Source organism: Panthera uncia, chromosome D2 (genome assembly GCF_023721935.1).
Source record: "Panthera uncia isolate 11264 chromosome D2, Puncia_PCG_1.0, whole genome shotgun sequence".
Taxonomy (NCBI): Eukaryota; Metazoa; Chordata; class Mammalia; order Carnivora; family Felidae; genus Panthera; species Panthera uncia.
In genome coordinates, this window is record NC_064818.1 from 48632558 (window position 1) to 48656658 (window position 24101).

The window sequence follows — 24101 nt, forward strand, 5'->3', positions numbered from 1 at the left end:
TGGAAACTTCGAGAGTCTGCCAGAAAGGGAGCAGAGAAACAGGGCAGTGCCTGGAGGGAGTGCAGGGCTCAAAGGAAGGTTTCCAAAGATGGGAGATAGTGGAGCCTATTTGAGTGCTGACAGAATGATCAGTGGAGAGGGGAAAGATGAAGGGATCTAGAACACAAATGGATGGGCAGGCCTGCAATGGGAGGAGGGGCCCTTCCTCCACTGTTGAAAGAGGAAAGGAGAAGTAAATGCAGATGCAGGGAGCAGTTTAGGTTTGATGACCGAAAGAGGAGGTAGCTTCCTTCTCTTTTATCCGTGAAACCTGCGGTGAGGTCATCAGCGAAGAGTGAAGAGAACAAGGGTCTGAGGGAAGTTTGAGGAAGGATGTGAATGTAAAATAGTGCAACATCCAATTTACATCTGAAACTGCCAGGCAGTGTTGAGCAACCACCTGAGGATGGTGATAAGGAATTTGAAGTCATTTTTGATGCTCAGTAAACAGTAGCTGTCATTATTACGGAATGCCAGGGAGGTAAGGCTCATTTAACCCTGAAAGCACACTTACTAAGTTAGGTGTTACTGTCCTCGTTTCAAAGAGGAGAAAATCCAGGGCCTCCACATTCATTAAGCTGCTCAGAATCATACGACCAGTTTAGGTGATGGGGCTGGGGTTTGACCCCAGGTTGGGTTAGGGCGAAAGGCAGAGTTTTCTCTCCTCTATCAGGCGGAGGTAGCCCTGTAGCATAGGCAGCTGAGTGGCTGGAGCGCCCTCCAGCAGTCCGAGGAGCGCCAGCTTTCACGGATCACCCCTGGTCCTCTGGGGGTAAAGCAGAGGAAGAAAACTGCCAGGATAAGCCTTCAGCAGCCACTGCTGCTGCTGCTCTGAGAGGTCACACGTGTGACTCTGGATCAAATCCTTGCCAATGGTGAGCAGCTGCTTTTACGTGGGAGCCAAGTCAGCGGCTAGGTAGAGGAGGAAGAGCACTGACTTTCAGCCAGTGTTTCTCATTCAAATGATCTTTTTCAAATTTCAGGGTGGATAAAAAAAAAGGTTTTGTTTGTTTAGCAGCAGTAAACAGCATGTGTTATGCTCTTAATTTTGTGGATCTGGAGTTTGGACAGCACTCAGGGGAAACAGCTCGTCTATTCATGATGACGCCTAAGTGGCTGGGATGGCTCAAATGACCATAGATGGCCGGGCTGGTTTAACTGCGGCCATACATCTGAGGCCTGACTTCGGGTTGCAGTTTGTTTCTTCCGTTATTCCTCCACAAATGTCTCCTGGAGCTAAAATGTCCAAGGTAGCTCCTTCATTTCCATGTCTGGCACCTAGGTTGGGACGGCTGGAGCAGCTTGGGCTGATCGTCACTCTCCACAGGATACCTCTTCTGGGCTAGCTTGGGCTTCCTCACAAGAGTCACAGAGCAGTCAGACTTACATGGTGGCTGGCTTCAAAAATGTATATTCGTACGGCTCAGTGTTAACCTACTTCATGGCATAAAGGAGTGTCATTGAGAGGACTGGTGCTGTAATTTGGCCACTAAGTCATTAATACTTGGACATTTTGAGAAGCAACATCGAAGGGTTTTCCGTTCTTTCATCCTAAAATTAGATCAAGGGCTATATTGTGAAGTTAGGCCAGCTGCCAGCCGAGGCAGATTCATACCAGTTTGCCCCTTCTTTTTTTTTTTTTTTTTTTTTTAATTTTTTTTTAACATTTATTTATTTTTGAGACAGAGAGAGACAGAGCATGAACGGGGGAGGGTCACAGAGAGAGGGAGACACAGAATCTGAAACAGGCTCCAGGCTCTGAGCTGTCAGCACAGAGCACGACGCGGGGCTCGAACCCACAGACCGTGAGATCATGACCTGAGCCGAAGTCGGACGCTCAACCGACCGAGCCACCCAGGCGCCCCAGTTTGCCCCTTCTTGCACTTCTCCTGCAGCCATCTTCAGCCTTCAGAGTACTTGACCCCATCTGCCTGATCCTGTATCAGCTGGGATGGCCCGAGGCCTCGACACTTTCACCTCTTCAGCACAAGCTATGTCATGGTAAGTAAAGTTGTTATTGGACATATGAAGATCCAAAAAACGTCATCTTGTAATGTATCTTTAAATTCTACTCATAGGGATTTATCTGAAGCCAAATTCAAAATAAGGAAAATAAGCTATACATACAATTGTGTATTACAGTGCCATCTATATCAGAGAGAGTGATGGAGAGAGGGAGGGAAGGATAGACAGATTACAAGTAACCTATGCATATGGCAATAAAGAATGGCTTATTTCTTCAAGAGGTCGTTCAGTGTAGTGATCAGGAGCATGGAATCACACTGCCTAAGTTCAAATCTTGACCCTGTCACTTACTAGCTTTGTAATGATTTGGGGCAACTTATTTAACTTCTTCAGTCTTCTTATCTTTAAAATGGTAATAATAATAATAATACCTACCTTGTAAGGTTGTTTAGAGGATTAAATAGATAATATGTGGAAAGCGATTTGAATAGTGCCTGGAAATAGTGAATTAGCACAGTAGGTATAATTTTTATTTTTTATTTTTATTATTTTTGTAACATTTATGTATTTTTGAGACAGAGAGAGAGAGAGAGAGAGAGAGAGAGAGAGAGGGAGAGGGAGAGAGAGGAGGAGCAGGGGAGGGGCAGAGAGAGAAGAAAGGGAGACACAGAACCCAAAGCAGGCTCCAGGCTCCCAGCTGTCAGCACACAGCCCGACACGGGGCTCGAACTCACAAACCAGGAGATCATGACCTGAGCTGAAGTCAGATGCTTAACCGACTGAGCCACCCAGGCGCCCCAGTAGTTATAAATCTTAAGTTGCTGAAATGACATTTCCTGGGACGTACTATGTGCCAGATGCTGAAGTGCTGGAAGCTGAAGACAGCATAATTCCTACTCTGGGGAGAGAAGTAGGCGTAGAGCATGCATGGGAAGTACAATGCAAAATGGAGATATGTACGAAGGTATCTAGGAGTATGGAGGTGGGAGTACCTCCCTCCTGGGGAGGACAGGAGATGCTCCTCCAATGGAGGCAATGTTTATGCCAAATCTTAGAGGAGAGGTAGGAGTTTGCCGAGTGGACAGGAGGGGGCAGTGTGGGTGAGTTATTCTGGGCAGAGTAAACCCCACACGCTATGCTGTGTGCATTTCAGTGAACACAGGGGATATGGAGTGGGGTAGGGGACAGGGGGTTAATGAGGCTGAAAATGCAGACAAGAGCCCAGCCTGAAGCAGTCTGTGAGCCATTGGAGTGGTTTGGCCTCTCATGCATAGTTGGTTGGGAATCACTGAAGACACCAGTTTCAGGCCTGTCTGCTGTGTGGAGGATGGATTGCTAGACCACAAAAAGCAAGGGCACCAGTTAGAAAACATTTGCAGTAATTTAGGCAAGAGAGTACGTTGTTCTGAACTAGGGTAGTGACAAGAGCAACATAGGTATAGCTCAGCTTTCTGGCGTGGGTGTCTGAGCTGATGGAGGAATGTGGTCGGTTAGGTGGAATGTCATGTATTTCTCAAAATGATCACAGTGAAAACTATGTAGCAATATGGAAAAATGTTAACTGATGAAAGCAACCTACTAATCGTGTCTGTACCATTTACGACTGTAAATCAAGCAAACATACTCAAAGATGAGGTGAAGAAGGGATATGAAATAATCAAATAGTTTGCTTTCTTAGGCTATTAGGATTGTGGATGCGATCTTCCTTTGTTATTAATTTATAGAAATGCTCTTGTAACTTTGAAGAAAAAATAGTATACAAAAACTATAATGAAATATTGTGCTTGGAATTTTGCCTTTGTTTTAGATTTCCTTTAATTCCTGAATTAGTTTTTTGATAAGAGCTTAGTGGAGACATAATTCATATACCATACAATTTATCCATTCGAAGGGTACAATTCAATGGTTTTTTAGTATATTCACAGAATTGTGCAGTCATCACCAAAATCAATTTTAGAACATTTTTACCACCCCAAAAGGAAACCTCATACCTATTTGCAGTCACTCCCCATTTCCCCTTAACCCCCAGCCCTAGAGAAACACTGACCTACTTTCCATCTCTATAGATTTGCCTATGCTGGACATTTCATATAAATGAAATCATATAATATGTGGTCTTTTGTGACTGGTTTCTTTTTATCCGTACGTTTCTTTTCATGGCTGAATAATATTCCACTGCAAGGATATACCATGTTTTACTTACCCATTTGATAGTTGATAGACATTTGGGTTGTTTCCACTTTGGGGCTATTATGAATAATGCTACTATGAATATTTATGTACAAGTTTTTGTGTGGGTGTATGTTTTCATTTCTCTTGAGTATGTACTGACTCAAAACATAAAAATGTAAATGGGCACCAGGGATAATTTGGGGGTCAATGGATATATTCTGTATCATGATTGTGGCAGTGGTTACTTATTTATATATATTGGCCAAAACTCATTGAATTGTACACTTACTTACCTTAATGAAATTAATTGTATTTAATTTATATCTCAGTAAAGCTGACCCGCAAAATAAAGGATAGAATGGTGGGAAGATAGATTTGGAGCATATTAATATGTATAATGTTTTACATCATATGATGCTTTTCTGTATACCAGTATTTCATATTGTCTCATTAAAACCAATCAACCAACCAAACAAAAACTATGATCATTCCAATAGGCCAATGAGATAAGGAAGAAGGTATGTGTCCATCTGAGAGACGAGAAAAATAGAACCGCAGAAGTCAGTTAAGTGGTTTGCCCAATATCACAGAGCTGCAAATTAGCAGTGGCAGACTGTGTTCCACCTTTCATTTCTGCAGTTTTCAAACACTTAATCAAATTTGCTTACAAAAATTGAAGGAGAAGGAAGCTACATCTGAACAGATTTCATATTTGGACATAAGAATAAAGTTCCCCCACATGCTGGCTCTTCCATGACCTAGAATAAAAATAAAAAAGTGGTGACTTTAATCACAACAAGGAGAACAGCATCTCTGAGAAGCAAGAACATTTAAAAATGTCCCACCTTTGACTGCAATGCTCTTTTAAGTTGCTCTAACCCTTGAGCTTTGATTTTACTGAGAATAGAGTGTTCTACATCTCTTCCTTAGAGTTTCTGCATGTCCTACACTTTCGTGTGCTCAGATCCTTTGCCTGTGGCCTGCCTACCCTGCTCAGTAAGGCAGGTGGACTGGCTCCTGTAAGGCTGTCTTTCTCAGGCCCCTGAGTCACTTGGATTCCAGCTGGCATTAGCCATTGGGCGGCACTAGTGACGGAATGGTAGAATCTTACTCTCCTTCCCTTGGGTGGCATCTCCAAAACTGCTGCCCTTCTTCCAAAGGCTCCAGCACCTTTGGGGGATGTGCTTGCCTTATCTGCCTCTTCTGCTGGGTGATCATAACTCCTGGGCTCCAATTAAACCACCTTTTCCCTGTTTTTCAGTCTAAGGGTGGTGGTGGCTTTGTGCTGTCTGTGTTGCTTCACTGTCCTCAGATTAGCTTCTCTGCCTCTTCCTCTTTCTCTCACCGTAGAGTCTCTCTTCTAAACACCCATGGTGGTTTCTCTTTGCTTGGTTGAACCTTGGATGAGAGACTGTCTCTGATCTTGACTCAGGATTGGACCTAGGCGTTACCCACTTTAAGGCTTTACCTACTTCATTTGGTATCCTTTTCTAGCCCACCCCTTGGGCACATTCAGTTATGACATCCATTATTCCATTATGGGCAGGTATATTTGTATTCTGAAGGCAACCTTTAGAAAATTAAAATTTATTTACCAAATTGGCTGGTCAGAAATCATCCAACGGAAATAATGTATTTAATGGATCCTGAATCTCTGAATAAACATTTATAGCTGCCCATTGTTGTATAACATTTAGCATGTTAAATTAGTACGGTGGAGATTTTCTTAGCATAATTAACACTAGTTTCTGTGTAATAAATAATTCCAAATCTCAGTGGCCTAATACAATAAATATTTATTTGTTGTTCACAAAGAGTTCAATGTAGTCAGCTGGGGGTTTCTGCTCTGTGCAGTCTTTCAGAACCTAGTATTGCCCTAGATGTTGACATCAGTCTCACTGAGGGGAGACAAAAGAGAGCACAGAGGATTGTGGGCTATGGACTAGGCCTAGGAGTATCAGATAGCTTTTTCCCCATCTCATTGGTCAGAACTCAAGCCAAGTGGCCCCCCTCTAATGGCAGGAGAAGCTGAGAAATGTAATTTAACTTAGTACCTAGGAGAAAAAAAAAAATGAGCTTGGAAAACACATGGTCAGTCTGCTACAATTCGCCCTCTGGCCAATGAATTTCCCTTTTACTCTTCCTCCCATATATAGAGTAGATCCCTTTCCACCCTACCCTTGAGAATGTTATCCAAAGTCACTGAATCCTGCTAAAAGCCTTGGGAGATGCTCAGGCATCTCCATCTGGTACACATGTGGTTCTTTTTGGTTGTGTAAAAGCTAAAAAAAAAAAAAAAAAAAAAAAAAGAGCTATCTGTCCCCTTCTCCTTTCGTATTCCCAAATATACAGTAGCAAGCAGAGACAAATAACCTCAGTGTCCTATTTGGAAAGGGAAGAAATGAAAGACATAAAGTCAACACTGGTCCAAAGCTATAGAGCAGGCATTCCTTTCTCTGACCAGGAACTGTTCTGAAATGTCTTTGATTGTACTCTGTTTCTATGATAGGAATTATTTCATCCATACTAGATGTTTGCCCTGCCATACAGATGGGGCCTTCAAATAAAATTTGTCTCTGCCAATATTTTTATTTTGGGAAAGATCCCTTTTTTTTAAAACATTTTTTAAAAATGTTTGTTTATTTTTGAGAGAGACAGAGCATGAATGGGGTGGGGCAGAGAGAGAGGGAGACACAAAATCTGAAGCAGGCTCCAGGCTCTGAGCTGTCAGCATGGAGCCCAACCTGGGGCGTGAACTCATGAACCAGGAGATCATGATCAGAGCTAAAGTCGAATGCTTAACCAACTGAGCCACCCAGGCGCCCTCCCTCCTTTTATAAGGTTACCATTTGAGCCATTTTATTTTAAATTGTTTTTTTAACGTCTATTCATTTTTGAGAGGGAGAGAGAGACATGGCGAAGGAGGGGAAGAGAGAGAGACACACACAGAATCTGAAGCAGGCTCCAGGCTCTGAGCTGTCAGCATACAGCCCGATGCAGGACTCGAACCCACGAACCCATGAACCCACGATCTGAGCCGAAGTCGGATGCTTAAGCAACTGGGCCACCCAGGCGCCCAGGGAAGATTTTTCTACATAGTTAAAAGAGGGGCAAAAGTTTCTCTTGAATGGTGCCTGCGTGGCTCAGTCAGTTAAGCATCTGTTGATTTTGGCTCAGGTCATGATCTCATGGTTAGCGAGTTTGGGCCCTGTGTCAGGGTCTGTGCTGACAGTATGGAGCCTGCTTGGAATTCTCTCTCTCTCCCTCTCTCTCTGCCCCTCGCCTGCTTGTGCACCTGCGCCCATGCGCGCATGCTCTCTCTCTCTCTCTCTCTCTAAATAAATAAATTAATTAAAAAAAAAGTTTCTCTTGAGCCCACAAGGTCTTAATTACCTTCAGCTCAAAACAGTCCACATGCTAAAGTGGCACATTTTGGGGAAGACTTGTCCTGAACTGCTTCATTACAATAACAATTATAACAATAACTAAAATTCACTGAGCATTTATCATGTGCCAGACACTATGCAAAGTGCTTTATATTTATTATATTCATTATAAAAACTCTATATGGTAGACTCCATAATTTCTACTTTACCAATAAGGGAATTAATGATCAGAGAAGTTAATTTGCTTAGAGTCACACAGCTAATACCCAGTGGAGCTAATATTTGAATTTAGGTCTGTCTGACTGCAAAACTCCTGCTCTTGGTCAGTAGATTATACACTCAGATTGCAAGATGTTTCTCACCTACTTCTGGGGAGTCTTTCCAAATTTAATTCTAAAGCTGAAATCTTGGGGTGCCTGTGGCTCAATTGGTTAAGCGTCCAACTTCTGTTCAGGTCACGATCTCACAGTTTGAGAGCTTGAGCCCCACGTCAGGCTCTGTAATGACAGTGTGGAGCCTGCTTTGGATTCTTGGCCCCTCTCCCACCGTCAAAAATAAATAAATAAACATTAAAAAGTAAAGTTGAAATCTTGACCTCACTATTTGGCCAATACCACACTGATAATTTCTGTAGGTAAGAATCACCAATGGGTGGTAAAATTGGTGGGACAAAGTTTGATAAGAAACAGGATATAAGTATGTTTTTAAAGTATCTCAACACAAGATATTTATTAATTATAAAGAGAGTAAGAGTAACTTTATAGTGGAGAAACAAGGCACAGAGCACCTAAATCACATAATTAAAGTTAACATATTAACATCATGTGACTCCTGAAATGATGCACCGAGAAGGGCACAGCATCACTTCTGTGGTATTCTTGCCAAGAATGTGCAACCTGAATTTTGAATCATTAGGAAGGGCTTCAGGTAAACCCAAATGAAGCACATTCTACAAAATAACTGCCAGTACTCTCCAAAAGTGTCAATGTAATAAAAGACAAACACTGAGGAACTACCTTAGCTTGAAGGAGACTGAGAAAATATGAGAACTAAATGCAATGTGTGATTCTGGATTGGATCCAGGACCATAAAAAACCATTAGTGTGACAATTAGTAAAATCTGAATAAGCTCTGTATATTAGTGGTATGATATCAAAGTTAATTTCCTGATTTTCATAATTGTACTCTCTTTATATAAGTTGTGAAGTTGGGTGAAGGATATATGAGGACTGATTTTTATTTTTGGTGAGGCGTTGTTGGTTGGGTTTGTTTTTTTTTGGGGGGGGCACCTTTTTTGTGAATCTGAAATTATTTTAAAATACAAAGTTAAAAGAAAAGCCTTATCTCCCCAGTTTACTTGTTAAAAGTTGTTTACCTATCAAAATCAGGTCTGAGCTAAAAGTGAATGGATTATAAGTACGTCTCCATCAGCTTTCTCGTCTGTTCCGCATTCTGTGTTCTGTCTCTAATAGGCTGTCACGTTCCTTTGTCCAGATGGTGTCATGCTCAATGGTGCCAGATCTAAGAGAGAGCTATTTACACCCTAGATAGCATACATTTGTATATTCATTATGACAATTTTCTGGCAAATGAAAGAAAAATGTTTTGTGCTAACAAAATCAATGTATTACGACAGTTTACCGTCATATGGAAGTAAAGTGTCTTGGGAAGGGCATTTTTCCCCCTAATTCACATAAAAGAACATTATAAGCCAGTGGTAGCCCTGCAGGCACTCCATTCCTTCCAAAGCTACCACCAAGGGTACAACCTCTCTTCCTCTACATTAGCTCTCATCACAGGCTATCTCCTGGCAGGAGGGATAACCCTTTTCCTCATCCAACCCTCAGCAACAGAATGGAAACCTTCGGTCAGATTTTGAAATGTCCTGAGGCATGATGTCCCCAGGTTGGCTGTGGGACCAGCCAATATGTAAAGAGGAATTGTAACAGGAGCAATTGTTAGACCTCAGAGTTGTGAGATGGATAGGTGATTCTCAAAGTTTTCCCCAAGGGTTGGTGAACAGCAGTGAGAGTTATATCAGGTAGGATGCTATGGGCTGCCAGTTACAGAAAAATCAAGTTCAAACTAACTTAAACAATGATGTTTATTAATAGGCAAATCCAGAGTTCAGAAGGGTTCCAGGCCCAATGCCATGAGGGCTCCATTCCATTTATTTGGTATTCTCTTGATTTAGTCTTTCTTTGTGCAACAATTTTGTCTCCAGACTAGGACTCTCATGGCTAATAAGTGACTTACAGGAAACAATGGGGACCTACATTACTTTGTTCATATTCCACAGGAGAAAAAGAAAACCTTTCACCCAGTTGTCCTACAGAAACCTTTCCCTTCAATCTGATGCAACTTAGGTCACCTGCTCACTCCTCTAGCAACAACACTCCTCAAGGGAAAACTGTACTGTGTATGACTGAAGTCTGAGTTCCTAAACTATTCAATGGCAAGGTAGTGGGATTACCAAGAGTGGTTTAGAGTGAGATACACTTCCAAAACTGAGGATAAGGTCAAATTCTGTTGAATCTTCTGATGGAAGAGTAAACACCTGACCAAAACCAGGGCTTTGTCAGGAAAAGAAATGGTGACAATGGAAGCTGGGAAGTGAATTCCTGCCCACTGTGAATCTAGGGTGTTGGTCTAACATGACCCTCCACAAACAGGATGCTTTCTTGCCATTTCTACTTTTTTTTTTTTTAATGTTTATTTATTTTTGAGAGACAGAGAAAGATAGAGCACAAGGGGGGGAGGGGCAGAGAGAGAGGGAGACACAGAATCTGAAGCAGGCTCCAGGCTCTGAGCTGTCAGCACAGGGCCCCATTTGGGGGCTTGAACCCACCAGCCGTGAGATCACGACCTGAGCCCAAGTCGGAAGCTTAGCCGACTGAGCCACCCAGGCTCCCCGCCATTTCTTCTTTTTTAAAATATGAGTTCTACCATTGTGGAAAATAGTATGGAGGTTTTTCAAAAAGTTAAAAATAGAATCATCAGATGATCCCACAATCCCACTGCTGGGTATATATCCAAAGGAACTGAAAGTAGGATGTCAAAGAGATATTTGCATACCTGTGTTCCGAGCAGCACTATTCACATTAACCAAGAGGTAGAAGTAACCCAAATGTCCACCAATAGATGAGTGAATAAAAAAAATTGTGTGTGTGTGTGTGTGTATAAACAAAAAAAATTGTGTGTGTGTGTATATAAATATAGTGTGTGTATATATATGTACACATATGTATATTATATTATATACAATATATGAATATTATTCAGCCTTAAAAAGGAAGGAGAACCCATCACAAGCTATAACATGGATGGACCTTAAGAACATTATGCTAAATGAAATAAACCAGTCACAAAAAGACAAACATCGTAGAATTCTATTTATATGAGGTATCTAAATAGTCAAATTTATAGAAAAACAAAGTAGAATGGTGGTTACCAGGGGGTGGGGCAGGGGGAAGGAAGCGTTGTTCAATGGGTATAAAGTTTCAGGTCTGTAAGATAAAACTGTTCTGGAGATTTGTTTCATAACAACGTAAATATACTTACCACTACTGAACTGTATGCTTAAAAAGAGTTGAGATGGCAAATTTTATGTTACGCACTTTTTCCATCACAATACAATCTTTAATTTTGGAAAAAAGCAGGTTATAGTAGCTCCTCAAAAAAATCCATTTTTAAACATAAAATATGTTTCCAATAAAGAAAGAAAAGAGAAAAGGAATAAAACTCATTTAAAATATTGCAAAGAAAAAGAAAAAGAAGGAAAATAATGCCAACATGCTCAGTGATAAAGGACTGTTTTCTTTTTGTATTATACAAAATACAAGCACATGATACGCATACTTAAAATGGAGCGTGGAAGCAGATACATGTCCTAGAAATTCTTCGCTAAAAGCAAAGCAAGGTTTGCTTATATATTCTTATATATTCATACAGACACTGCCTTTTTTTTTTTTTTTTTTGAGAGCGAGCACTAGTGGGGGAGGGGCAGAGGGAGAGAATCTCAAGCAGGCTCTATGTGCAGCTCAGAGCCAACATGGGGCTTGATCTCACAACCGTGAGATCATGAGCTGAGCTGAAATCAAGAGTCAGATGCTTAACTAACTGAGCCACCCAGGCACCCCAAGACACTGTTTTCTTATGTATACATCTGGAAGATGTAAACTTAAGTACCACAAAAGACCACCACAAGTGCTACCAATGCGGGTTGCATCTACAGTTCATAAAAATGTCAACGAAATCATTTTCTCTTGAACTACATTTCATTTTTGAAATCCTTTTCCTGTTTTATCTTAAAAATTCATATGTATTTCTGGTTCTACTTCCTATGTCTGGGCTGGGTTTATTTTAGAGTGAATCTTCTCTTTCAATTTTGTGGAAAATTCCTATAAGAAGATATTTATCTTATGACATCCTCAAACCCCTGGCACTTAGCCACATATGCCACTGTTTCAGTTTGAGGCAAGATATGGAATCTAGACGAATGGATTTTCTGGAAGATAGTCTCTCTAGGGAACTAATTAAGTGACTTTTTAAAAAATTAATTAATTTTTAAAATGTTTTTATTTCTTTTTGAGAGAGCCCATGTGAGCGGGGTAGGGGCAGGGAGAAGGGGGAGGTGCACAGAATCCCAACCGGGCTTTGTGCTGATAGCAGAGAGCCTGATGAAGGGCTTGAACTCACAAACCAGGAGATCATGACCTGGGCCGAAGTTGGACACTCAACCGATTGAGCCACACAGGTACCTCTGAATTTCTACTTTTTTTAAATAGGGGAAATGCTTATTTTATAACAATAAGCAAAAAAGAAAAAAGAGAATTCAATAGTTGACCATTACTACAAAAGAAATGGGCAATGGTAATGATGGTGGAAATGTGAAACACATGTATACAATATCCCAAAAGAAAGAGATAAAAATATGAACAGTGGTATTCTTTGGGTGGTATATCTGCAGGAAGAGTTTTTCTTTGTACTTTCAATTTTCTTGATTTTTTTTTCCCACCATTTATGTGATATGTTTAAAATGTTTTGTAAGGGAAAGTGAACTGGGGTAAACACAAAGATTGTGGGTCCCAGGGTCTCCCTTAATGTAAACCTGAACATTACAACCCCTACTTTGGCTGTTCAGAGGACTCACTCCACCTCCCCCGTTCCTGCTTTTTTATTTTGAGTGTGTTTTTGACAGTCAAGGTCAGTATAAAAATACTACTGCACACAGAAAAATAAAGACCCAAAATTAAGTGGCTGTGTTCTCAGTGACTTAACTCCTTAGCCTTTAGAAAATTGATTTGAGTAATAACAAAAGTTGCAAGTAAATTAATTAATTTATTAGTATTACTTAAAAAAATTTTTAATGTTTATTATGAGAGAGAGAGTGCAAGCAGGGGAGAGGCAGAGAGGGAGGGAGACAGAGAATCTGCACGGTCGGCACAAAGCCTGACATGGGGCTCGAACCCACAAGTGGTGAGATCATGACCTGAGCCGAAGTCAGATGCTCAACTGACTGTGCCACCCAGGCGCCCCGCAAGTAAATTAATTTAGAACAAAATAAAATTCTTGGTTGGAACAGGATTAAAACAAGTGTTGCATCTAGAAATATGAAATTATTGTTCAAAGGAATATAATTCAAAAATCCCCTGAAAGCACATCCATGTGTAAAAAGTCATTTTGTTTTACTTCTCCCTTACATAATGTATGTATTACAAATTCGAGAAGGTGCTTGGGTTTGTTCCATTTAAATGCTCTTTGACAGTGTTGTCACTGTGTTTCTGGCAAGCACCGCTTTACATAAGCATAAACCATATGGAAATGCCGAGATTAGAATAATTTGGATTCTATCCTTGGGACACACTGTGTTTATCAGTATAACATGACGGATCGTCCCTCTGTGGGTGAGAGAGGTCCGGGTTTGGATTGCAAGCTCATCTCTGTGAAGACTCAAGTCCCAGGATCTCATCCACTGGTGATCTCCATCAGAGAAGCCAGGGGGCCACTCTCATCTGGGATCTGCAGCTGCTGCTCTCCCCTGCCCAGGGGCACCTGCCCCGCAGCAACTGGGGCACCCAGGGGTTCTCTTCAGGTGGTCTGCATAACTGCAAGAATGCTGTGGATCCTAGCTCTGCGTCTTACTACTGTGGGCTTTGGATCATTCAGTGACCTCGTTTTTGTGGCAGGAAAATTTACTGAGAATCAATTTCTCATATTCTCCATATCCTCACCACTCCCTTGCCAAGAAGGGTCTTGGTATTTTCTTGCCTCGGAGTTTTTTTGCACAAGGAGAGCACCCATTTCCAGGGAGCAGCTTTTATTTTAGAAAAGTTTAAACTCTGCTAGATTCTGCTAGGTGTCCCTAGGAGGAGAGGAGAAAGGGAGACTCTTTGAGGGTAACAGGAAGGAAGAGACAAACACCTCCCTGTCACTAAAAAAAAGGGATGCTCGGGGAGGCAGCCAGTGCTCAGAGAGGATAGCTGTGCGGCTGGAGAGTCTGAACCCTAGGGATTGGGACTCCAACCTCTCAAAGATCTTTGACATCCTACATCGCACAGAGCTGCGGTGTGTCCCAATCCAGCGGAAATTTTTCTGGTACAGAAAGTGGGCATCTAGCAGAGAGATTCTTGTGCAAATCGAAGAGGTATGACAGGACAGGCCTTCTCCATGCTTCAGCACGCTGGGCAAGATCCAGAATCTTGCGAGGAAAGCCCCCTGAATGGTTTGGATGTCATTTCCTACCATTGTAGTGGAATCATGCTAGTTTTAATTAAATTAAAAAAATAAAATAAATGGGTATTTCTTACACATTTGGTATTGTGCATATTCCTGCTATGTGTGTCTGAGCCTCTATTTCTTCATCATGTCCTGGAGATCAAAACACTTGTCTCACAGGTTGAGGGGATTAAGCAAGGTTAACAGGTGAGCCCCAGAGAATGCTTAAGTGTATTTATTAGGTCCTCAGTTGCCGCTGATTCTCTGAAATATATCTATGTATTTTTACTTGTTTCCAAGATGAGATTGCTTGTACAAATGGCAGAAGTTGGTACCAGAACTTATGGAAGGCCTTGGGCTAGGGAAGGTCAAGAGGCAATGTTTTTAATAGTTATGATAGCTATCATTTACTAAGAACCTATTATGGGTCAGACACTCCTGGACTATAAATCATGTCAGTGGTTTTTAAACTGTTCTGCGGAGTTGTGAGATTCGGTGGAGGGGGTCAGGAGCTGCAGTGGAGAGCAAAAGGGAGACCAATAAGTTCATATTCAGGGTCACCTTCTCTTCTTCAACTACATCAGTTTTGCTTTTACCTGTTTAATATATTGATCCTGTATATATGATTTTGTTTGAAATGTAGTATGTCTGTTAAACACATTTGAAAACTACAACGGGGTTGGATCCAGATGGCGGTAAAAACAAACACATGTTCATCTAGACTTCCTCTCCGGGCTTAACCCTAAAACGAATCTAAAGTGCATATATAAATATATATACAGATATTTGAAGATCATGCTGACTTACAAGATGACTTAATTACTCTCAATGGACCAAAAATTCTGCAGGAACTGGTGAAAGACAGAAAGCAGAACTGGGATGACATGGAGGGAGGGAACCACTGTCCAGTATTAGTGAAGATGGCACCTGTAAACTGTGAGAGAGGCTTCAGCTTGGGGAAAGTGGATATGGGGAACAGGAGGCAGTCCCAATCCAACATTTAGTATGATTTGGGTTAACATTACGGCAGTAGGTACAGTCAGGTTCCTTCTTCCAGCTGTGCTATGCAGCAAATAGCAAAGACAATTCCAATGAAAAGGACTACTTGGGCCTTACCAGCAGGGAAGTACCCAAGGGGCATTGTACCCCCAAAAGAAAATGGGAGTTCCAATGCCTACAGAAGTTGCTAATGATCTACTCAGTCAGGGAGTATGTCCTACCTGTCCCCTAGAACCATAAGAAGCAAAAAAAGGCGCTCAGACATATGGGCAGGCTAATAGGTAATTGAAAATGCAAACATGACACAACGAAGAATCATCAAACATTTGAAGAAAATCAAAGAGGAGTTCCAGAAGGACAGACTAAAGGGAATGGAGGAGAGAAAATAGTAAAGAAAAAAAAAAAGAATAAAATATCTCATTGTCAATGAAAGACAGGAAACTCCCAATGAAAGGGTCCATAAATGCCACTTAGAATGAACAGAAAAACAAAAAAACCTCAGATCACACCTAGACATTTGATGGTAACATTTTAGAAAACTAAGGATAGATGATATTTTAAAAAATTATCCTTATATGGGGGTGCCGGGGTGGTTCAGTTGGTTAAGCATCCGATTTTGGCTTAGGTCATGATCTCAGGGCTCGTGGGTTCGAGCCCCGTGTTAGGTTCTGTGCTGACAGCTCAGAGCCTGGAGCCTGCTTTGGATTCTGTATCTCTCTCTCTCTCTGGCCCTCCCCCACTCATGCTCTGTCTCTCTCTCAAAAATAAATAAACGTTTAAAAAAATTATCTCTAGATAAGGAAATTAACAGTCACTGTGAGGCGTATTATTTGGGAGAGGAAGAAGAATATTATCTTTCATTAGAATTTTGTAAAAGTTACAGAAAAATCCTGAAATAACATAGGAATAGGGTCCATAAATTCAATTACATGCATCTAGTTCCTGGGGTCTGGTTCACAGTACAAAGTAAGGTGTCTTCTGGTGACATATATCAGTGGGGCAGACCTTTAATCATGTGCCTGGCTGAGATTTCCAGCGCAGAACAGTGACTCCAGGCATTTCTCAGTTCACACCTGTTTCAGGGACTGATCACAGGAGCCTGGATAATACGGACAACAGAGAGCCCACCGTTCTCATCCCTACAAGATGGAGCTGCTACTGTTTGCCTCCCCACTGAGACTCTCTGTCCCTTGCATTGCATGCCTTTCCCGATTTCGCTCACCCCAATCCCAAAGCAGCGCTCCGTGGAGAATGGGAACCAATGGTCAGTCAGGGTATATATGGGTTCACACGATGGTGAGGATCAACTATTCCTTATAAGAGCAGCCAGTAGAGAGCTGGGTCATGAGCCAATGGGAAAAGAGGGGCAGTTCTGATGGGGAAGCAGTGAAGACAACAGGGAAAGGAAGGCTGGTGTGGCAGAGAGGCTGCAGGATAATGTTACCCAGGGCCTGGAAGTAGCAAGTTCTAGAAATAAAGAGGATAAGCTGAGTGCAGTATAGGAAATCAGATTTGGTTAGATCAAATAGGACAGATATGGGAAATTGCTCCCAATACAGTGTTAATCAGAAATAATACGGTCAAAAGTCCCCTGTGAATTTAGTTTGATCCTTGAGTATGTGAGTATTTTCTTTGTATCTGTTATATGCCTGCTACTGTGGGATGCTGAGCAGAGTAGAGAACAGGAATGAATGCACATAGTTTCCACCCTCATAGGGTTTACAGTTTAGGACAATAGATAGCAGAGAGTAAACAAATGTTAAGAGTGATTATCACAGGTTGTAAGATAAAGGTGAGTTTATTTTCTTCTTTATAAGTAATACTTTCCATATATTCTGCATCGTTGTCATATGCCTTTTATAATGAAAGAAAAGCAATAAATCTTATAGACACTACAAAGAAACCAAAAAAAAGGAGACCAACCTATAGGGGGTCAACTGACATTCATCAGGCTAATAATAGTTTTATTTGTAAAACAAAATGCCAATTTTATTCACTCAGCTATCTTCAAATTTTATGATAGCAGCTGAGGATATACACAGAGGATTAGGAATAAATCCTTACTCACAAGGAAGATTAAAATATTGTTTATGGGGTGCTAATGGCAGAGGGAACTGAGGAAATGGTTAGCAGACAGATAACCAATTATGTCTCTTTGTCGAATAATGCAAAGGCTAATTAGAGGTGTATGTATTTTATAAAACCAGTGTAACTTGTTGTAACATAACATTTTCTATCCTCCAATTTGGGAATGCTTCAATCTTTTGGATGAAGATTTAAGAGATACTCTAGTACCTATCAGCAGCATGTTGCCAAAGGATCTCTTAAGCTGATAAAATCTGAAGAATGCTTATTATTACTGTGCAAGGTCAATTTATTAACTTCAAAAAGACCTTGTCCTACATTTTCCTTTTAAGAGTAGGGGAATGGAATAGTAATGATAGCAATTATATTTAATGAGCATTTACTCTGTGCCAGGCATTTTACATTAATTATCTTATTGGGTCTTCACAACAAACTTGAAGGTAAATATTACAGGTCCACAATCTCTTATCCATAACCCTGGGGACCAGATGTATTTGGAAATGAAACTTTTTGGAACTTATAAAGAAATTGGGAATATGGTACATATACTATTAATTTTGTAATATTCTAAATGGTTACAAAACTCATTATTTCTGCAGAGAGATGTATGAAAATTCACACTAAATAGAATAAAGACCATAAATAATGTTACAATTTATTTAGATAAATAAATCCATTGGCAAATGAAATTTGTTGGTGAATAAATTTATTGGTAAATGGAATGGCGGGATAAATATAGGCCATAAGTACGTAAGCTTCTTATTTCTTTTGTTGCTTATGATAAATATTTTTTAGGGGTGCCTGGGTGGATCAGTTGGTTAAGCGTCCAACTTCAGCTCAGGTCATGATCTCACGATTTGTGGGTTCGAGCCCCGCATCGGGCTCCGTGCTGACAGCTCAGAACCTGGAGCCTGCTTCTTCCTCTTTCTCTGCCCCTCCCCTGCTCATTCTCTCTCTCTCTCTCTCTCTCTCTCTCTCTCTCTCTCTCTCTCAAAAATAAACACTAAAAAATTTTAAAAATATTTTTAAATAATATTTTAAATTTATATTTATGAAAACTAACCGATAACACATACAATAAATATTTATCACTTCTAGTTGTTTGAGAATCTTGGAGAAGAGGTTACACTGGTGGTATCCTTACCTACGAAACCAGGCTGGAGCTGGACGTTTGATGAGGAGCCAGGAATGGGATTCTCAAGTGATGAAGAGGCATTAACCACATAGGGCCTTTCTAAAGACTTTCCCCACTCTCACTGGTCTCCTTAACATAGGTTTCCGTCTAAGCAGTTTCTCTTTAATTGAATAAACGGCCATGATCTCTTGCTCACTGATAAATGCACGTTGTTCAAGGCTAGCAATGAATCAATCACACATTTTCAGGCTTTTTTCGCCCACACTCACGTCATCATCATTATTACTACGGTCTTCACACTGACCTGTACTTACCATCTCAGCAATTTCCCATCACTGAAAGAACACACAACAGATACATCATTTTCAATGTACATCATTTCTTCCATGTCGGCTTCTTCCAACTTATTTACACTTCTGGCTGATAAACTTTTGGCATAAGCAATGAGTTTTGATAACATCTTCTCATCATAATCTCTGAATCCTTGAAAATCTTCACTGGCCAGGTCATTTTCAAACACCATTGGAGCCCAAAGCCTGTGCCAAGCATTAGTTAATGTTGACTTATCAACATCATTCCAAGCATTAGCAACGCGTCGATGGCATCTTTAAGACTAAATTTTTTTTTAAAAGTATTGAATTTTCGGGCATTTGTTAACTGAAGCAAATGTGCTGGTGAAAAAAAAAGTGATAGCTCTTCCTAGAGCATAGGGTTCCTTGGTCACAAGGTTGTATTTTGGATGTCATGTTAGGGGGGGGGGGGAGGATAGTAAATGCCAAAAACATTACTTTTCACAAGAATTTCAGGAAGGGGAAGTGCAGAATGGTTGTCTAAGAACAATAAAATTTTGCAATTGTCTTGCAGTCCAGCTTGCTTGCTGGGAGCTTGTACTTACTGAACCAATCAGAAAAGATTTCTCTTGTTACCGATGCTTTCCTGTTTGCATAATAATGCACAGGTAGACTGCACACAGCCTGTAAATATTTTGGATACAGGCTTTTTCCAGTCCCTGCCAATTTTGTCTCGTGTGTGCCTGCAGCATTAGCACACCCAACAGTCAACTTTTGCTTGGCATCTTTGAAATCTGCTGGTGCCCTTTTGTGAGCCATTGTTCAGGTTTTTCTAGAAACATAGTGCCAGTACAGAGCTGTTTCATCAGCATTGTGCATTTGTTCAGGGCTAAGGTTTTCATCAGATGTCACCTTAGCGAACCCACCAATGCAATTTTCAAGGGTTTCATAATCAGTAGGAGCTTTTTCATATATTTTAGGATGCTTGATACCGTGACACTTTTTAAATTTCTGCAGCCAGCCTTCTGAATATTCATCCTCACTTTTCAAGGTTTAGTTCTCCATGGCACATTCTAGCTTGTTTCACAACCAACAAGCCAGCCAGTGGCGTGTACTTCTTTGTTGTTGGATCCATTCAATCAACACACACGCGAGATCTTCATTTTTGGCCCTGGGCCGTGTGTTTCTATTTTTCACTAGTTCCTGGTGTTGACTGTCATCACACAATTTCAACAACTCGCCTTTCTGTTTCTTTAAGTCAGAGGTGGTGGTTTCTGCAGCACAGTCTTCAGTAACATGTCTCTCACAGACACACCATCATCGATCTTCCATTTTCTGAGCTATTGATAAAGCCTGATGGCTTCCTTTTCTTTTCACTGTTACCCGTATCTTTAATGCTTTGGGGAACGTTCATGGTAAAATGAATCCCTAAGTCACAGAGCGTCAGCAAACAGCAGAGGGTGTGTGTGATGAATATGAGTGCTGAGACATAACTGAGGCTTCAAGTCTGTCCATGGCCACCTCTGATGCCAAACAGTCCCGGTGCCAAGCTGACAAAAATACTTGCGGGTTCCAGAGAGTTTTTGCCTTTTTTTTTTTTTTTAACCCTACTTAGGAATTGCAGAGTGCAGATTATGAACTTGTATTAAAAATATCATTTTAATGATGAAAAGACTGAGGCTCGATTAGTAACTTGCCCAAGGCAATGCAACCACGCTTTGTCTTTTCTGCCTCTATTCAGTCTTCTAAAATCTGGTCACTTTGTTGGACAAAGGACTTTTGTTCTGGTATTATTGTCTGCCAGGATGATTTGGGTTGAAATATTTTTAGCAAAGGAACTTGATACTCTTGGCTGTTTGACTGGCACAGTCAATAACTGAGCCCCATGCTGAATAATGTGAGGATGTCTTGGCAAGAAATGGTTACAAATGCTAAATTTATAGTCATTGAATATAGATGTTTCTTTTTGTACCAAATTATCTGTTTGGTACTTATGTGCCTAGTTACTTATTGCCCCACAATGAGCAATCAGGAAAGATGAAAGAAAACCACTCATTTCCGATTACATCCCAAACACTCCCACAAATTTCCTTTAAATATCCACGCATTTGAAAGGTTTTTGGTTTGTTTTTTAACTGTTCTACAAATTATATACCCCAACTGTGACTCAGAATTATTGTTAATCAAGTTCAGAATTAAAACATATTTTAGGCACTCTACTAATATATTTCTTTCAACTCAGAATTCATGAGAATTTTGAAGGACTTCTGTGGGTTGGGCCCTATGTCACGTGTTATTTTATAAGTTCTTTTTGGATAGCCAGCTTTTCTTACTCATTCCCATCATTCCCATATTTGTTTATATCCTCATCAAACATTTAATACGAACTACATACAGGTTTCCCCTGCTATCTGAAAGTAGCGTTCCTATGAAATCTTTTGAAAGCCAAATGGCATAAAGCATAGAAACAATTACCATTAATTTATATGGAAAATTTTTTGAGTGTGCCCAGACCCCAGAAATAACCTCTCTTAGGCTTTTCTGATACCTTAGGATATAGCTGTCAAATGTACAGAATAAATCTAGATGAAGCACCGATGCTCCCAAACAGTTCAAAGCTACGGCCGATGAGATGCTGAGTGTAGTTCCTGAAGAAGGCGCTTGGTGGCGCCACTCTAGTTGCCGGGGCTCGTGCTGCTTCTGTAAGGGCTTAACTGCGAAACAGCTGAACACTGTTTTCGCTTTTTCTCATGACAGCAAAAATCCTCTTTGGATTTCTTTTCTTTTCTTTTTAAGTTTATTTATTTATTTTGAGAGAGAGTGAGAGAGAGCACGAGGACGTGGGGGAGAGGGAAGGGGCACAGAGTCAGACTGAGGGCTCGAACTCCTGAACCCCGAGATCATGACCTGAGCAGAAATCAAGGGTTGGTCACTTATCTGACTGAGCCACTCAGCCACTTCTGGATTTCTTTTGGTTGGTGAAAACAGTGCTAATATAGATCTTTTGTAAAATTGAAGTGCAAAACATGAACTTTTGAAAAAGGGGGGGGGGGTGCCTGTATTATAGAAGGCTGAAGACTTTTGATTTGGTTCCAAGTCCTTCTCTCTTTTCCCAGCATGGTTCTTAGGGCGGAGGGGTTTATGGAATGAGTTAAAGCACAGGTCCTGTCATCCCAGAAGAGTTTATACAACCTACTAAATAAATACGAGAGTGTATAAAATCCAATGAGGATTCTCTCCCTTAGGAGTGGAAGAGATCATATTCGTTAGGTGGGGTTATGTCACTCTCCTATTATTTTCCAACACTGGTCTCTCCTGTTAGATTGTAATAATAACTACTATTTAATGGGTGTTTTTGTCTGCCAGGCTGGCACAGAGAGAAGCTGGCATTTAAGAAGCATCAGATTCAGAAAGGTGTGTTGACCTTGCCTAATGTCACAAACTTCAAACTGACAGAGCTTGGAATCCACCCATCTATTTGACTATAACGCCCTACCTATTTTTCTTACTTCAACATACTCTTTCCTTTTTCTTGACCAAACATTCTGCATTTGCACTTCTCCCTTCACTGTAGTTTAATCTCCTACTTTATGGTGCATTGTTCCAAGGAGTAAACATCTCCTGGTTGCCCAACAAAAGAACAATTCAAATGACTGGTTTTGGGGAAGCCTCCTTGAACAATTAATCAAAACACATAGAAACCTACCTGATGCTTGTCTTTCTTCTACGGATTTCTATTAAGAGTTAAGCGCTGCTTTGGAACCAGAGTATTTTGGCCAGTAGTGTTGGGATATTCTGAATTAAATTAGAATGGACAGTGAAATGACTGTGCCTCTGGCTCTTTTTGGACTCTATCAAAGAATGCTCTTGGGAGAGAGTTCTATGACAGCAAATCAAAGAGCTTAAAAAAAAAGCCCACCTTAGCACTTGTCATTAGCTGGAAAGAAAAGCATCACCAAAAGCCTGAACAGTAGTGGTAGCAATGCTGATTATTTGTTAGTGTAACAAATGTTTTTTAGAAATACCAATTTTTAAAAGAGACATTGGGTAGCACTCACAGATAAAATTCTTACAAGGTTTCTCTCAGATTAGTTATATATCAGCCAATGAAGTAGTGAAACCTATTTTATCAAACCGGATCATGAGATATTTATTCTGATTATACTCAATTCCTATTTTATTTCATCCTCTGAATTATTTTTTACCATCTCCCCATAACAACACCTGAATTTGCCAGCTGCTGGACCAATTAGTTATTAGCTATGTGACAGACATTGGCTATCTGCTCATCAACTGGGTTTCCTCTTCCTGAGTGTGTAGGAATCTCAGTGTGTAGGAAAACCGCATTTCTCATTCTCCCCTGCAGTTAGACTGGGTTCCTTCCAAAGGAATATGAGCAGCAGGAATGTACACGACTTGCAGGCCTAGTTATAAATCCTTCTGGCACCCTTATTCAAGCGGTCTCTTTGCCTTCAGATAGGTCTGCAGAGGTCAATACTGCAGATTACCAACTGAGAGGAACCAAGCCAGTATTTTCAAGGCAGTTGCCCAGCACAGTCACCCTACTCGCAACGGGGCTATGTATGAAATGAATGAGGAATAAACCAGTTGGAGCTGTTGTTTTACAGCAGCTAGCTTTAATTACCCTAATTAGCATATACCTTTATCTTCTATTAAACACAAAAAAGTTTGGTTGTGATGTCTAATGCAATTAATGACTATCTCTGAGTTTTAAGCATGCTTTGTATTATATTAAAAAATTTAATATCAGAGTTCAAATTATACATCTGTACGTTTCCTAAAGAATATCACACCTATTCCCCTACTCTTGCTTCATCAGTAACTTCTAGTTTTAGCCGGATACTACATTGCCAAAACTGCAGATGAATAAAAAATGTACTACTTTGTTTCAATTAACTAATGTAAAATTAATTATATTAGATCTGTATCATTTTAATATTGATTGCTTTTGCAAATATACAACACAGATTCTATAACTTACTTCTCAGTGTTTTTGATACTATTCCTTAAAACAGACGTTAAGACAGTTATTTAAATTGAAAAATAAAATCAGACTTTTTCTGACAAAATAAATCTTACAATGTTCGTACAAACTGATAAGTCTGACAGTGAGCACTGGCTTTGTCAATTATGTTATATGACATTTTTCCATACATTCAGTAAATGAAACCTTAAAGATTTTGACATAAATATATTTCAAACATATGATGAAAGAAATTTTATAAAAAATTTTGCATTTGCACACACATTGAAATATTTCCATTTTTACTGAGTATATTGGTTTAAATGAGT

At 40.4% G+C, this 24101-nt stretch overlaps 1 protein-coding gene across 1 annotated transcript in view; it reads right to left on the reverse strand.

Annotated features, from left to right (window-relative positions):
* Positions 1-24101, reverse strand: part of PANK1 (pantothenate kinase 1) — a 103531-nt gene that overhangs the window by 68174 nt on the left and 11256 nt on the right. The window lies entirely within an intron of this gene.